We start from the raw sequence: 14,164 nt of genomic DNA on the forward strand, positions 1-14,164 counted from the left end.
TTCCTTCCTTCCTTCCTTCCTTCCTTCCTTCTCTATCCATCCATCTTCCACTCAGAACTATGGAATAAGTAAAAGCTTCGTGTGCTCGGCGAGTTCAATATGTGGGAGTTCTTTCCTGTTTAAGGATCCTTCCCAGCAGCCTTGACTGTGACCTCCAGAGAGGACGGATAATAACTTCAGCGCAATGAATGTTCAAAGTTAGTTTGCCCTCCACCCACAGCTATATCTCCAATTTCTGCATTTGCTTTCAAAGCGTGCACTCTCCCGGCACCTCCGACTTCTCTCTCACACGCGCATCTATCTCTACATCTGTGCACAGGTTGAGTCGGCCTCATCCTCAGTATCTGCAGCTCCCGTCTGCCCTCACTGCCTGCGTATCTCTGCTCAGCTGCTGTCACTTCGCCGTCTTTCTTGTTTGTGCCCATGTCGTCTTGTTAATTGAGCTAAAATCTCTATCAGGCTGTTTAAAACCAGGGGAGAGTCCTGTACTGTTTGTCCTACTGGACCTCGGTTCAGTCGGTTCAAGCTGTGGCACCGACCAAATGAATGGAACCTGAATTTAATGTGAATGGATGAACAGCCTCTGTGGAGCAGTGTGGACCCAGCGCTGAGCAGTGCAGAGGCTGAGTGACATCTCTCCCCTCTGGGCTCAGCGCTGCTGTTCTGGACACCAGCCCCACTCAGCACTAAAACCCAAACCAACCTGTCTTGTTTAGCTCATGTATAGACTTGATGCCTGTGACACTTCCTGTCCAGGCTGAGTTCAGCTGTTTGCATCAATTCTCAAACTTACAGTATGTTTACACAACGTTGGGCTGAGCAAAAAAAAAATATTACAGTTGATACCGGCAGCTTCTCATCACGGTGCGTTCAGGACAGACAAAGAGCGTGGGTCGTCTGTGTGCTAAAATAAGCGAAAGTTATTAGTAAATCATCCACAGCTGAGAAACAGCCTTTAGTTCCAGCCTCAGTCCAATCAACACAGATCCTGTTCTTGAATCGATTCTCATATTTCCTTTCAGGTAAGTGTTTATTAAATGCATCATTTACAGGAGACGCTTTAACGACCATGGAGGCGGATCCCTCTGATTCTTCACTTCCTGTCCGGCCGTCAGGTGTCAGACGGCCGGACGCTGTCGACGGCTTCCTGTCTGATTTGCCGTCGCTGTCACGCCCCATTTGTACAAAGCGCCTGGTACAAATGCTGTGTTTGTTTGCGTTTGTTAAACTCTAGCCTACGTTCTGCACAGCTGTCAGGCCGATGAAGTCGTCTGACTGGAGTGAAACTGCGCCAAACAACCACCGATCGAGGAGCAGCCTCCACCTGCCGCCGCCGCTTCGCGTAACCTTGCTGAATTTTTCATGTCTGCCAACGTGTTTCTGTGTCACTCGCTCACACATTTCACTGGGGTGAGATTTTTGGTGCATTGCTTTTTTCTTTTATTGTTTTGCTTTGCTTTTTTTTCCCACCACAACAATGTCAATTTAGCATGCATCGCTCATCAAAAGCAACCTTGTCTGCCAGCTGCCGAACAGAAACCTTCTCTTTTAGAGCCTGGCTGTTGTCACACATTTAAATTATTCATCCGAATTTTAATAGACAGGAATATGATTATATAGTTTGACAATGAGGAGGAGGGGGCAGCGAAGGGGAGGGGGTCCTCCAAAATTCATTTCAAACATTCATGCATATTTAATAGACTGGGTGCCAAGACTTCACAAAGCAGTATAATCCCAATATGCGGCGAGTCGTTATCGCTGTCATAGGCAATATGCAGTAATTCTGCCAGCGTGCACCTCTTTGGAAGAGCAAACAGCGCAGCGCTGGTGTTCAACAAGCCAAAGTCAGACTCGCAGCTCCCTCAACCACTTACACAAACACACCCAGCGCTCAGATCTTCTGGATTCCTCCTCGACAGCACTCCGGCGCTCGCTGTCGCCACCCCTGCTTCTGATGGGAGTAAATGGGTGATGCGTGGGTGAGGCCCCATCCGCAGAGTGCTTTCACCCCTCCCCTCAACCTCCTGACAACCCGACGCTTCTCCGAGAGGCGACAACAAGCACAAATGAGCTTCTCCCCTCGACTTCTCTCCGACTCTTCAGACTCTGTTTTTTTGTTCCTTCCACTTGTGGAGATTTTTAATTGTGCATGAGCTTCCTTCTATGTGACAGAAAGTCCTCAACAAGGCGGATGTGGAGGGAACATGCTGTTTGTCCACATCCACCACAGAAATGTACAAACACAACAAACTAGCGAAACCACGGGTTTAAATGGCTTGAAGTTCACGCCTGCACAGTGAAAACAGCTACTGAATTATCCACTAGTCACTGACATTGAATCACTGCGTTCTGGGGCGGCTGACGAGTGAAGACTGCTGACCTGAGGCCTGGAGACGCTGCAGACGTCCCTCAACAATCATTGTCCAATTATGTTATAATTACATATAGGTGCACAGAGCAACTGAGAGCAGCTCATTACTCGTGATAACAAACACATCACATGCGTCCTGATGAAGTCAGACGTCTTATTGACAGCAGAGAAAATCAGACACTGACCTGAGAAGAGCTGCACAAAGATTTGAGATCCACATTTAATTATTGTTTCTAAACTTTAACCGGACGAGGTCTGTGTGATGTTCCTGTGGAGCTCACAGGGTTCAGGATGTGTCTGCAGCTGCACAACATATACATGCACTGACCTCAGACATGTGAAAGGAAGGAAGAGAATCAATGTGGAAAATGATCTCTGATCAAGAGTTTGTTATTGTGGAGGGATTTCAGGAGGATACTGATGTCTGGTCTCACACTGTTTTTCACTTGCTTCCTTCCAACAGCTGGTGCTTCGCATCACGCGTCTCATCCACTGCGAATGTCTTTGAGAGAAACTGTCATAGTTAATAAGAAATAAATACCAGATAACATAAAGAAGAATAGAACTACAAACATTTCTAGTAAACTATGTCTGAGCCTGTAAACCGACCACAGCTGCTCAATGAATCATGACAGTATTTAAATTATAAATATTATATTCTACAAAATATTCTTAAAAGCTGGAAAAAATCTCAGAATGCTACTTGAAATGAGTAAAACTGAGCAGAAGCAGCATTAGGTTCCCCCACAATGAGCTCTAGCTCCATTTTCAAACTCAGGTGACGTGTGTATGTTTATAATCTGTTTGTCCACCTTATAAATGTACTGGACCTGAAATCTACTGCACATTAGGAGTAGGTTAAGAGCATATCACAGAAGTCACCATATTTGTCCAGTGGTTGTATAATAAGTAAAATACTGCGAATCCAATCCCTCAGTCAGGAAGTACAGATACCAAACTCTAAACTCTGTTTCTTTCTCGCCTCAAACAGTGACATTTGGAGAAAGTGCCCGCGGGCCCGTCTCCAGGTTCAGGTGTGTCATTTGGAGATGAAACTCCTGCTTGTGGCACCTGACCGTGTCGAAACGCTGCAACAAGCCCCCTTTCACCCGTAGTGAGCCGCTGTCCAGCAGCCACCTGCTTCCTACGAGCCTCTGGGGGCCCGTTGGCCTCCATTCATAAACGTCTGGGAAATTACACGTGTCAGCTCTGACCTGCACGGCCACGTAACGGGCGGCACGCATAATTAACTCCCAGCACGTTTATTGGACCCCATGGCCCAGTACCGCCAGTGTGGAGGCGCAACATCTAGAAACGTGTGTGTGCATGTGTAGCTTTTACACGTCTGTAAAAACAGGACAGTTCATGTGAGAGCTCGGGCTAGTTTTTATGAAGGAGCTAAAAAGTGATGACATTTTTAGACTGGGAACGAATTTCGTAGAAACTTTTGCACGTCTAAACTTACTTTGAGTAAATAATAGTGATTATGGTCTGTTACACTGCAGGAAGTGAATTAATGTATGAAGAATTTTTAAGGATTTAAATCCATGAAAGGACAGAATCAGACTGGACTAAAGCATATTGAAATCTGGTCCCAGGTACAAAACAGGGGTCCCTCAGGGCTGCATATTAGGACAACTACTGCTTACTGTTTATGTAAATGACAGGAGATGTGCAGACAGAAATGGTTGCTGCTGATGCTCATTTGCATAAACATGTACACGCCCAGAAACGAGAAGCTGTGAGAAATCAGCTCCCCTGATGGACAGACAGTCTGTTAAACAGGTAGTAGGCTGTAAATAGGAATCAATTTTAGCTGAAGGTGAATATTGATTGTATTTATTCTGTATTTATTTGTTATAATGTCTTAAAATATAGATTTTGTCACAAACGTCAACTAATAGGTTAGACCCCCTAACAAAGAGTAGAACCTCCAGCCAGGATAAACCCACAGCACCGTCTACAGGCCGGAGGGGGAACTGCTCGACAGCAGCTGAAGCTGGTCTCGTCATCTGTCGCGCGTGTCATCGTGTAACGACAGCGTTCGTCTCAATGAGGAGCCACTGATGTGCATATCACACTCGTACTGTTACTGCACCGAGCCGTCACTCACTACTCAGTGCCATCAATCAGCGCTCCCTTCCCTGCGCTGGCACAAAGTGCATCTGGTTCGGAGGCGGCTCTGTCACAGATCGGTCTGCCGAGCGCCTGCTTGCTGTGAAACTATGCCAGGTTTCTGATGCGCCCCCACCCCCCGCCCCCCGCCCCCCGTCTGCCTGGCTATCGCTGCTGGCCAGTCGGCCTGCTGTTTGAGATGTGCTCCCTGAGCTTCTGTCTGGAGGGAAGCTGTGACAGACTTATCTCCCCTGACGCTCACTCACCTGGAAAGAGGGGAGAAGAGGAAGAGGTTGAAGGGGTTCACAGCTTCACCGAGCACCATCCTCCAAGCCCGAAAGCTCCACTGCAACAAAATGAAAATGTCCATTTTAGGATTTTGTTTCACTCTGAATTTGGTCTGCACATATTTAGCAGCGCGAGGCAGGAGAGAGGGAGACGGGAGATGCATCAACACAAGGATGAAAACAGTTAAAAAAACAGAACCCAGCGTACGTGACAAGGTGACAAGTGAGGATGGATTAGGAGGCAACGGGCCCCTGGGATTAGAACAGTAAACGTCTCCCATCCCCCACAGGAAGCTTTGAGGTTCTGTTTAAAGCTTTTTTCAGGCAGAGGCCGCTACCGATGCAGGCTGAGGCCAAGATCAGCTGATGAATGAGAAGGTTCGTACCAGCAGCGGAACCCGTGCAGCCTGGACCGGATCCAGCGTGGTCCAGAAGCATCAGCGTGGTCCAGCCTCGTCCCTGTTCATGTAAAGGACCAATGGTGTTTAATTCACACAGGCTGTAGCTTCACGGCACACGCTTGTGGCATGAGAAGCTCAGGTTACTGCTGCCAAATACAGCAAACAGACGGATATGGTGTGTGGACATGTTCAGCCACGGAGCCTGTCTTTGATTTGTGATTGTGAGAATTGCAGAAAGCACAATTTGTGAAACTCTTTGCAGCGTGTATTTAAAAATGAAACAAAAGGAGACTTTGAGCTTCTGCAGAGTTATTGTTGTGTGACACAATCGACCACAGGAGTCTGACGTTGTGTCTAGATCGAGACTAGTGGACAACAACCACAAAGGTAAATGTGAGAACGTTGGAATGGCCTCTAATTGTATTTCCTCCTCAACGCACAGACCTGTAGGTTCCCACACACTGTAAGTCGCCATTTATGCCTTTTCCCGGTGCCCAGAGAAGATAATGGTGCATCGTGTGTTGGCAGCTTCAGAGCAGCTCATCCTACACCTGCGAGGGGTGTGAAGCACGGGGAGAGTCGGTTAACAACGGCGTCAAGGCAGCGACGGTGTAAAGAGTACCTGAGGAAGTGTGTGTGGAGAGGCACAGGTGAACGTTACACAATCACAAAGTCTTTCATTAACACATTGCCCCTTAGGTTTCCATGGAAACAAGCTTTGTGACATGTGAATGTGCTGAAGAGACGAAGGTCTGTCTTCTTACTTTGTGTGTGTGTGTGTGTGTGTGTGTGTGTGTGTGTGTGTGTGTGTGTGTGTGTGTGTGTGTTAGCATATGGCAGCAGCAGCATGTGCAGCGGTCTGTCAGAGTAAATTTGAGCGTGTGTGTGCAGACGGTGCCGCTGTCATGCGTGTGTGTGTGCGTGCGTGTGCTTTGCATCTCCGCATGTATTTGCATATTAAATATTTTTTATGCAAGTAAGCAAACGCACCAACTGCAGCACAGCGTTTGTCCTTTTCTGTCCACGTTGGTTGCGTCCGCATGCGTGGCCGATCGCTGGCGCGTGCACGTGTGCGTCTCTGAAAGTGAAGCGAAGTGTCGCTGTTCGCCTGTACTTTCCAGCGTTTCTCTCAGACTGACTGCGAATACGGCGGAGCGTCACGCGCATGCGCCGCACGTCGACGCGTAAACAGGTCAAGAGGAGCGAAGGAGAGGAGAGAAAGACGTGAACTTGAACCAAGAGCTGCTGATCTCACTCACACACGCACACACACACACACACACACACACACACACACACACACACACACACACACACACGCGCGCGCGCACACACACACGCACACACACACACACAGACACACACACACACACACAGACACACACACACACACACACACACACACACACACACACACACACACACACACACACACACACACACACACACACACACACGCGTTCCTGCCGCTAGTCAGCAGCATCCTGCACTATCTCACCCACCAGACGCAAATTACTCCACTGTGACATTTCTTTGCTTAAAAGGAGAAATTTCATGTGAGCGTTTGGACGGAGCAGGACCGGCGCGTCCACACACACTGTGAGCGCCGCCTGGAGCAGGGAGATGCAAAACAAAAAGCAGAGGCTAATGGGGCCCGGGGCCGGCCAGCACTTTACATACATGTCCATTTGTGGCAGCTTTGATCTCAGCAGGATTATTCTCACAGCAGCTTCGCAGGCGTCCGGCTCCGCTCGCTGCAGCCTGTGCGTCCTGTCATACATGACTTTGCCTGTCTTTACTGCGTGTCCACACTGATGATTGGACCCGTCTCCAGGTTCTGTTCGTGCTCTCAGCCGTCCTTGTCTCGCTGCCTTGCTCCCCCTGCGCTTTATCTCTGTGACTCAGTCTTTCCTTCTGTCTTTCTTTCCCTTCCTGACTCACCCGCTTTCTTTTCTCCCGCGTCTGTCTGGGCTCTTTTCGGTGCTTTTGCTCCGTCTCTCCTCTCTCTAAACATATACTGAGGACCCGTCTCTCAACCAAATATGGGCTTGAATCGTCTCCAGCCTTTACTGTCTGTCATCCTTCTCCCTGTGTGTACAAACTGATCGACTTATTCCCTCCCCCCTCCTCCACGCAGGCACAGATGCTCATCCATGAGAGCCATTCCACGCATATGTATCTGGATTAGCCTTGGTTGCCCGCGGCGACTTCCATCTTAATAAGTGCGTTGTTTATGGGCCTATAAGCAAAATGTTGCCTGCACAGCTCATTACTGCTGAGTGTGGAGGGAAAGTCCCAGGAGGCAGCATGTAGACACACACACACACACACACACACACACACACACACACACACACACACACACACACACACACACACACACACACACACACACACACACGGAACTTCACCTGTACTACAAACACACAGCACAAAGTTCTCCAGGACGGTGTTGGAGCAGCAGCAGCATCACAGACAGTGAGAGTAATGAAAGTGAGTGTGTGAGCAGTGTTCTATAGATGCTGCCGTCTGCTCTGCTGCTTTATTGAAATGGGCCAATATCTCTACATATGAGAATACGTGTCCACAGAAGCAGAGCAATATTTAAACTGTTTGGTAAAAACGAATTCAGATTCTTCCTGAAGCAATAAGAGCACATTAAAACAATAATAACGGCTCTGACATTAATTTCCATTAGGCTTTGGCCTGTCTTGCTTTGACATAAGGGCTAATTAACAGTCACAGCTGCTAAACAATTATAAATATTGTGATTGGAATCTTCTTAATGACTCACCACCGTGCGTGAGAACATGCACGAACAAAGGAGCGCACGCCGTCACCAGACACTGGACCTGGTCCTCAGTGTTCACTGACCGTCACACTGTGACTCCATGCAGCCGCATCACAAACTACAGCCTGTGTAATTACAGCAGCGTTGCATCAACTCCTCCAACTCCACTTCAAACAGAACTTCAAGACGCTAAAATCACAAGTGAACGTGTAACTGATTTACTGGAAAGGGACACTGACGTTTCTTCAGCCGTCGACGATGAGCCGACAGATAGTTTAGTCAAATAAGATCAGGAAAAAACAGAGACCAGGACGTTTCCTCTGGATCCGATCATCTCGCCAGTCAGTGCAAATCGAGTGAACTTCCAGAGACTTACTGCCGTTTTTGTAATTTATCAAAATAAGTAATTGTGTCTTTTAATGACCAGTCTGTTATCACCTGCCATGTGTAATTAATGAGCCGAATAGAGAAAAGTCCTGAAAAAACAGGCCTGTGTTTTCAATCCTCCTTTCTGAATTGTGTTCATTCATTCAGATTCGACACGTTACCATCAGAAACAAGTGAAAATAGTCAAAGCTGCGTGAGTCAGAGCGGTTCTACTTAACGTGGGAGCAGTAACACACACAAAGAGCAGGAGCTGCACATCACGCTGGCTATTAGCGCCTCTGTCCTCGGCGGAGCCGCGCTGATGGAGCTGTGGTGTCAGGAGACGCAGGTAGAGACATTAGGAGATAATCTGCCTCGCGCCGGTCTGGAGATCAACCATACAGTCAGGCAAAACTAAATTGAGTCAGCTTTAAGAAAGGCAGCACTTGACAAAATTAGCTTTGTGCTGAATTAGGTAGCGATGGGGGGCGTCTGATGGAAAATGACCTGATTAAGTCTCTGTGGTCTTCACGTCTATTGGATTTAACAGCATCAGCGTCAGGTCAGGCTCAGGTGGAGGAGCTGCTGAGGCCCAGTCGCGTCCGGCACCAGCTCGGGGCCTCGGTCAACGCTGGCTGCAGATCCGACACGCTGCAACTCCACCCAAATGTTTCCCAGACTTTACATCCATTGATTCCTTTTCAGTGCAGGACCAATAACTCTACAGCAGCCTAATTAAAACTCCAGCGACGGGAAGCGGAGCTGCTTTCTCTTCTAACTGGTGGTGCTGAAAATGCAAATTACTCGTCTGAGTCGGGCAGGATTTTGAAATATTAATAAGCGAGTTGATCCATACAGCATCTAAGGCAGTAATCAAGTCAAACGTGAAGACAAAACGCGGGGCAGGCGTCGGCTCAGGCCTGATTCGTCCCGTGTGCCTGCTCCCACCACCGCATCAGCGCCGCCGTTGAGCGCGCTCTCAGGAGACAGGAACAATTACCATCCATGAAATCCACACATTGCGAATTTTGTTTTCCGCCATAATTTTGTAGATAATTGAATTCAATACCCAAGAGGTATTTTATTGCCTCAGACACACGCGCCCGGCTTCCTCTCAGTGTTGACGTCTACGGATCTGAGTCCACGTCGTGACGGACGCCAAACACGCAAACATCCACGCAGACGCTGAGGCACGCGGAGCCGCGTACAGTGAACAGACCCTGAGCTGACGTAGAAGCACAAAGGCTTGGGAGTCTTTCATTGAGTGATGGAGGTGTGAAGGATTGGTTTGATCAGTGGAGCATCGACGGGCCAATTACTGCACTCTGTTAGCGCTGTTAGTGCTGTTGGCGCTCTTGGCTCTGTTAGCTGTGTTAGCTGTGTTAGCTCTGTCAGCTCTGTTAGCGCTATTAGCTCTGTCAGCTCTGTTAGCTCTGTCAGCGGTGTTAGTGCTGTTAGCTCTGTTAGCACTGTTAGCTCTGTCAGCTCTGTTAGCTCTGTCAGCGCTGTTAGCGCTGTTAGTGCTGTTAGCACTGTTAGCACTGTTAGCTCTGTCAGCTCTGTTAGCTCTGTCAGCGCTGTTAGCGCTGTTAGTGCTGTTAGCACTGTTAGCACTGTTAGCTCTGTCAGCTCTGTTAGCTCTGTCAGCGCTGTTAGCGCTGTTAGCTCTGTTAGCACTGTCGGCGCTGTTAACTCTTTTAGCGCTGTTAGTGCTGTTAGCTCTGTTAACGCTGTTAGCGCTGTTAGCTCTGTCAGCTCTGTTAGCTCTGTCGGCGCTGTTAACTCTTTTAGCGCTGTTAGTGCTGTTAGCTCTGTTAACGCTGTTAGCGCTGTTAGCTCTGTCAGCTCTGTTAGCGCTGTTAGCTGTGTTAGCACTGTTAGCGGCCTTGAACATGCAGCTCCTTCACTTCGGGGGCGTCGCCCAGATTTTGGCTTCTGGGCTGGTGAAAGCTGGAGGGAATCACCTCGTTGCTGAGCTGGAGATGAAAGCCACGTGAAATCTCCTGTGATCTGATCTCATGTCACAAATTAAAATTCGCTTCAGTCAGCAGCTGCACCAAACGCAAACCAAACAAACAACACGGCGTTTGGCTGTTGGATTGTTTGCTTCGCGCCGGCGAGCGGCTCTGAGCTCTGGGGACGCTCAACGTGAGCGATCAAACTGGTTCTCGCTGGGGAGGGAAGATGTTTAATTTCACTTTCAGCTCAGCTTTAATATTCTAGGATTCCTTTGTGCCGACGGCTGCGGAGCTCTGAACTTTAGAAATACACATTGTGTGTGTGTGTAGATTCTTTGAACTTCCCATTACTGCTCAGCCAACATCTTTGATGACATGAACCACAGCTGATGTGACCACAACCAAGTACTTCATGAACAAAGAGGCAGGAACTCTGGTTAGTTCAAAACCCATCTCAAAACGTTTGCCATCAATCGAACCTGTGGTTTTACCGGACACCGGTACGGAAGGCGGGTCATGAACGCATCACCATTTCTAGAGGTTACATTTGTTCCACCGGATCAGCCACGTTCTAACGTTTGGTCTGTGTGGAACGTGAAGTGAATTCATTGAGCCGTTTCTGGCCCAGTTCTTAGGTTTAAGGCTGAAAATAATAGTTTTGCTTAATTGGCTCATCACAGAGAAGAGAAACGTGAACTGTTGGTGGTGTATTTGGAGGAAACATTATGACACTGCTGCTTTTTACAACCTAATAGATGTGAAGTCAGACTAGAAACGCTGCCTCATAACAAGCGTGTTGCTGCAGGTGTTAACTCACAAGCTGCTGTTTCAGCGCCCAGATGTTACAACAGCATGAAGGACTGAAGGAGCTTCAGAGGAACGGCCCTGATTTTCCAAACAGGCGACCGAAAAAGGAGCCGGTAGTGGCTCTTCAGTCATAACAGGAGAGTAATGAGCCGAGCGCTGTCTGTGTCTGTGAGCGCCGGACGTGGACTCAAGTCTCTGCTCGAAAGCTCATTAAATTCACAGTGAATGAACCTCGTTGAGAAGCAGCAGCGCCCTGTGATCATCCAGGTCTGTGAAACACGTCCTGTATATAAACCTGCTCGCTTTATTACTGTAGTTGATATAATATTTCCTTTCACATCGCACAACTATAAAATGTTTAACAACGAATGAACTATATGAGATCCAGATACAAGCTGAAGGCTGCAGATGCTTTGTGTGTGACTTCCCCTGAACCCGGACTTAAACTCAGCTGAGCTCAGTCGAAGGCTGAAGGTGGAAGATGTAACTGAGCGGAGCAAAAAGCTGCTCTCTCTCCTGCTTCCTAATAAATTAGGTCATTATTACTTCAACATGAAATAACCACACGCCCCCAGCTCTACTGCTGAGAGCGCGCACACACACACACACACACACACACACACACACACACACACACACACACACACACACACACACACACACACACACACACACACAAACCGTTGATTTCTCATAAGTGAAGCTATGTTGGAGTCAAATACAAAAGCTCAGCGCAGGCGTTTGTGTGTGTGTGTGTGTGTGTGTGTGTGTGGGGGGGGGGTGGTGTTGTGGGCTAAGCGGGTGAGCCCCCCCTCACCCAAAACTCACCTGTCAGAAGCCGCCCAGTTTATCAACACACGCAGTCTCTGGATGCACAACGATGACATCATTGTAATGAGATCATCGTGTCTTCCTCCTTTATTTCTTTTGCAAAACACTGTAAAATAACAAATAAATATATTTAATAGCAGCTTATATCATTTTGATAATCTCAGCATTTTACGACAAGTTCTTTTTTTTGTTTATGTCCTCATAAATATAAACTATCATAATAATCTACATCCTCGCTGCGTCTTTTTCTCTCGTTTCTCTCTCTGTTGACAGAGTTTGCAACACTCGGGGTCGGCTGGAAAACGCTGAGCATCAACAACGTTTCTGCTAAGATTCAGTTGTTCCAGCCCCAGTGAAAAGCGTCAAGTGATGTCATGAACGGACGACCTAGTGATGAAGTGGAGGCTCATCTGCGTGAGCTCGCTGCTGCAGCACATGCGTCTGATGAAGGAGGCTGCTGGTTCCTCTCAGGTGTCGTCCACGGCCACGTGAGTGTCTCTGATCAGCACCAGTCACTCAGCTGACCTGAGACCAGCAGGTTTGGTAGCAGAGCCTGCTGGATTTGCTCCTGGAGCTGCGTGGGTCCAGTGGAGCTGCTGATCTCTGGGTTTTCAGGGCTGATCTTTCAGCGTCTCCTCTTGTTTCGTGCCTGTTTCCTGCTGCTTTGCTTTTCTCTAGATGCACCTGCTCCAGTAAAACGCTCGTTTCCCACCGCTGTGAGAAGACCACACCCAGACACGAGGAACACATGCATCAGCACGCGTGCACACAGAGCTCCACTAACTCGGCGAGCACCATCCCTCCAAGGCCACGCAACTTTCTTAATTAAGGGCATAAATTTCCTCTGCTGCTTTTCTCCGTGACAGAATTATGAGGCGTTCATTTTGTTTGCCTCAGCCGAACCTCAGCGAGGAAAAGAGTGCTGAAAAAACAGAAAGACATAAACGGGGAAGCCTCAGCGACTCGCTGTGCTACTGTAGCAGGTCCTCCAGGAACGCTCCATCCTCAGAGTGCTGTCATTTACATATTGCTTTGATGAGAGAATCCACTTATTTGGTTTTTATTTGCATCAGTGGGACAACATTTCGCATCCATCCCCCTAATTCTTGTGCTCCCCAAACCCACAAACTGAGAACAGAGGAGAAAACGGGGGAAATGCCTTTTATGTTGACTTCCTATTTAAATGCGTGGGCTATTTCTGAGTCTTTGTTTGGGTGCGGAGGCTCCGTCTGACAGCGTTTTGCCTGATCCAGATGAAGGTGATCAGTCTGCAGCAGGAGCCAGAGCCGCCAGGGGCCACAGTCAGCACAGTCACACATGGAGACGAGGAGGACGGAGGGACGTCGACAAGTCTGCTCCAGAAAAGGGGCGGAGCTACAACATTCACAGGTATGGATCAGTATTCAGGCTCAAAGAATAGAGACGTACTGAAAGTTCAGCACCTGAGTGGCAGCTGCACTTTGAAGCCCTTTGCTGTGTTCTGGTTGTGTGGCCGCTGTCCTGATCCACATGAACCCTAACGGCAGCCTCTCATCAGCTGCACAGTTGTGGGCATTCCATTCATTTTCCACTTTCTCCTCCACTCATCATCTTCGGTTCCGTATTTTGGGGCTGAGCCTCGATGCTGCTACGGTTTTAATGAATGCTGCTGTAACGTCGCTGCCGCTCAGCATTCATTCTTCAGCGTCTGTCGCCGCCCTTTTGTCTTTCAACTCTGCAAACAGGAGGCGCCGCCGTAAAACAGCGTCTGTGTGCGAAGCTTCACCTTGAGACCAGAACTTTCACTGGCATTTATGCGTCGCATTATTTCTCCGACCTTCCCCCGGAGGCAACAATGTTGCTCCTGAGCCGTAAACACGCTGTGAATCTGCTCACGTCTCAGCTGAAACCAGGCCCAGCCATCAGAGCACCTGCTGTAACATTATCTCAAATAAATTAAAGATTAAATCCACTGAAATTATTCAATTAGACCAAAACACTGAATAAGAAGCTCCTTTTTCCATGACTTAATATTCTGCTGATCTTTGACTGGGTTGTGCCATATTCCTCTGACTCTTATTATCTCTGACATGTACAGGAAGTCGTCCCTCCATTACTTCTCCTCTTTTACATACTGTACGGCTGCGGCTGCAGAGTCTAAACTGTTTTAAAGTAGTTCAGTGAAACAGAAACTTGTGTCGCCTTGTCACATTCTCATTGAACTGAGCTCCGCTCTTCTTCTCCCACCTCGTCTCCTG

General features: G+C 48.2%; 1 long non-coding RNA gene across 1 annotated transcript; it reads right to left on the reverse strand.

Moving 5' to 3' along the window:
• Positions 1–1,046: 1,046 nt before the first annotated feature.
• LOC114844219 (uncharacterized) lies at positions 1,047–7,192 on the reverse strand. Its single transcript, XR_008693041.1, has 5 exons — positions 6,165–7,192; positions 5,619–5,725; positions 5,160–5,232; positions 4,753–4,832; positions 1,047–2,873 (listed from the first exon to the last, which is right to left on the reverse strand). It is a non-coding gene; the product is annotated as an uncharacterized LOC114844219 (long non-coding RNA).
• Positions 7,193–14,164: the final 6,972 nt, after the last annotated feature.

Source organism: Betta splendens, chromosome 17, assembly GCF_900634795.4.
Source record: "Betta splendens chromosome 17, fBetSpl5.4, whole genome shotgun sequence".
Taxonomy (NCBI): Eukaryota; Metazoa; Chordata; class Actinopteri; order Anabantiformes; family Osphronemidae; genus Betta; species Betta splendens.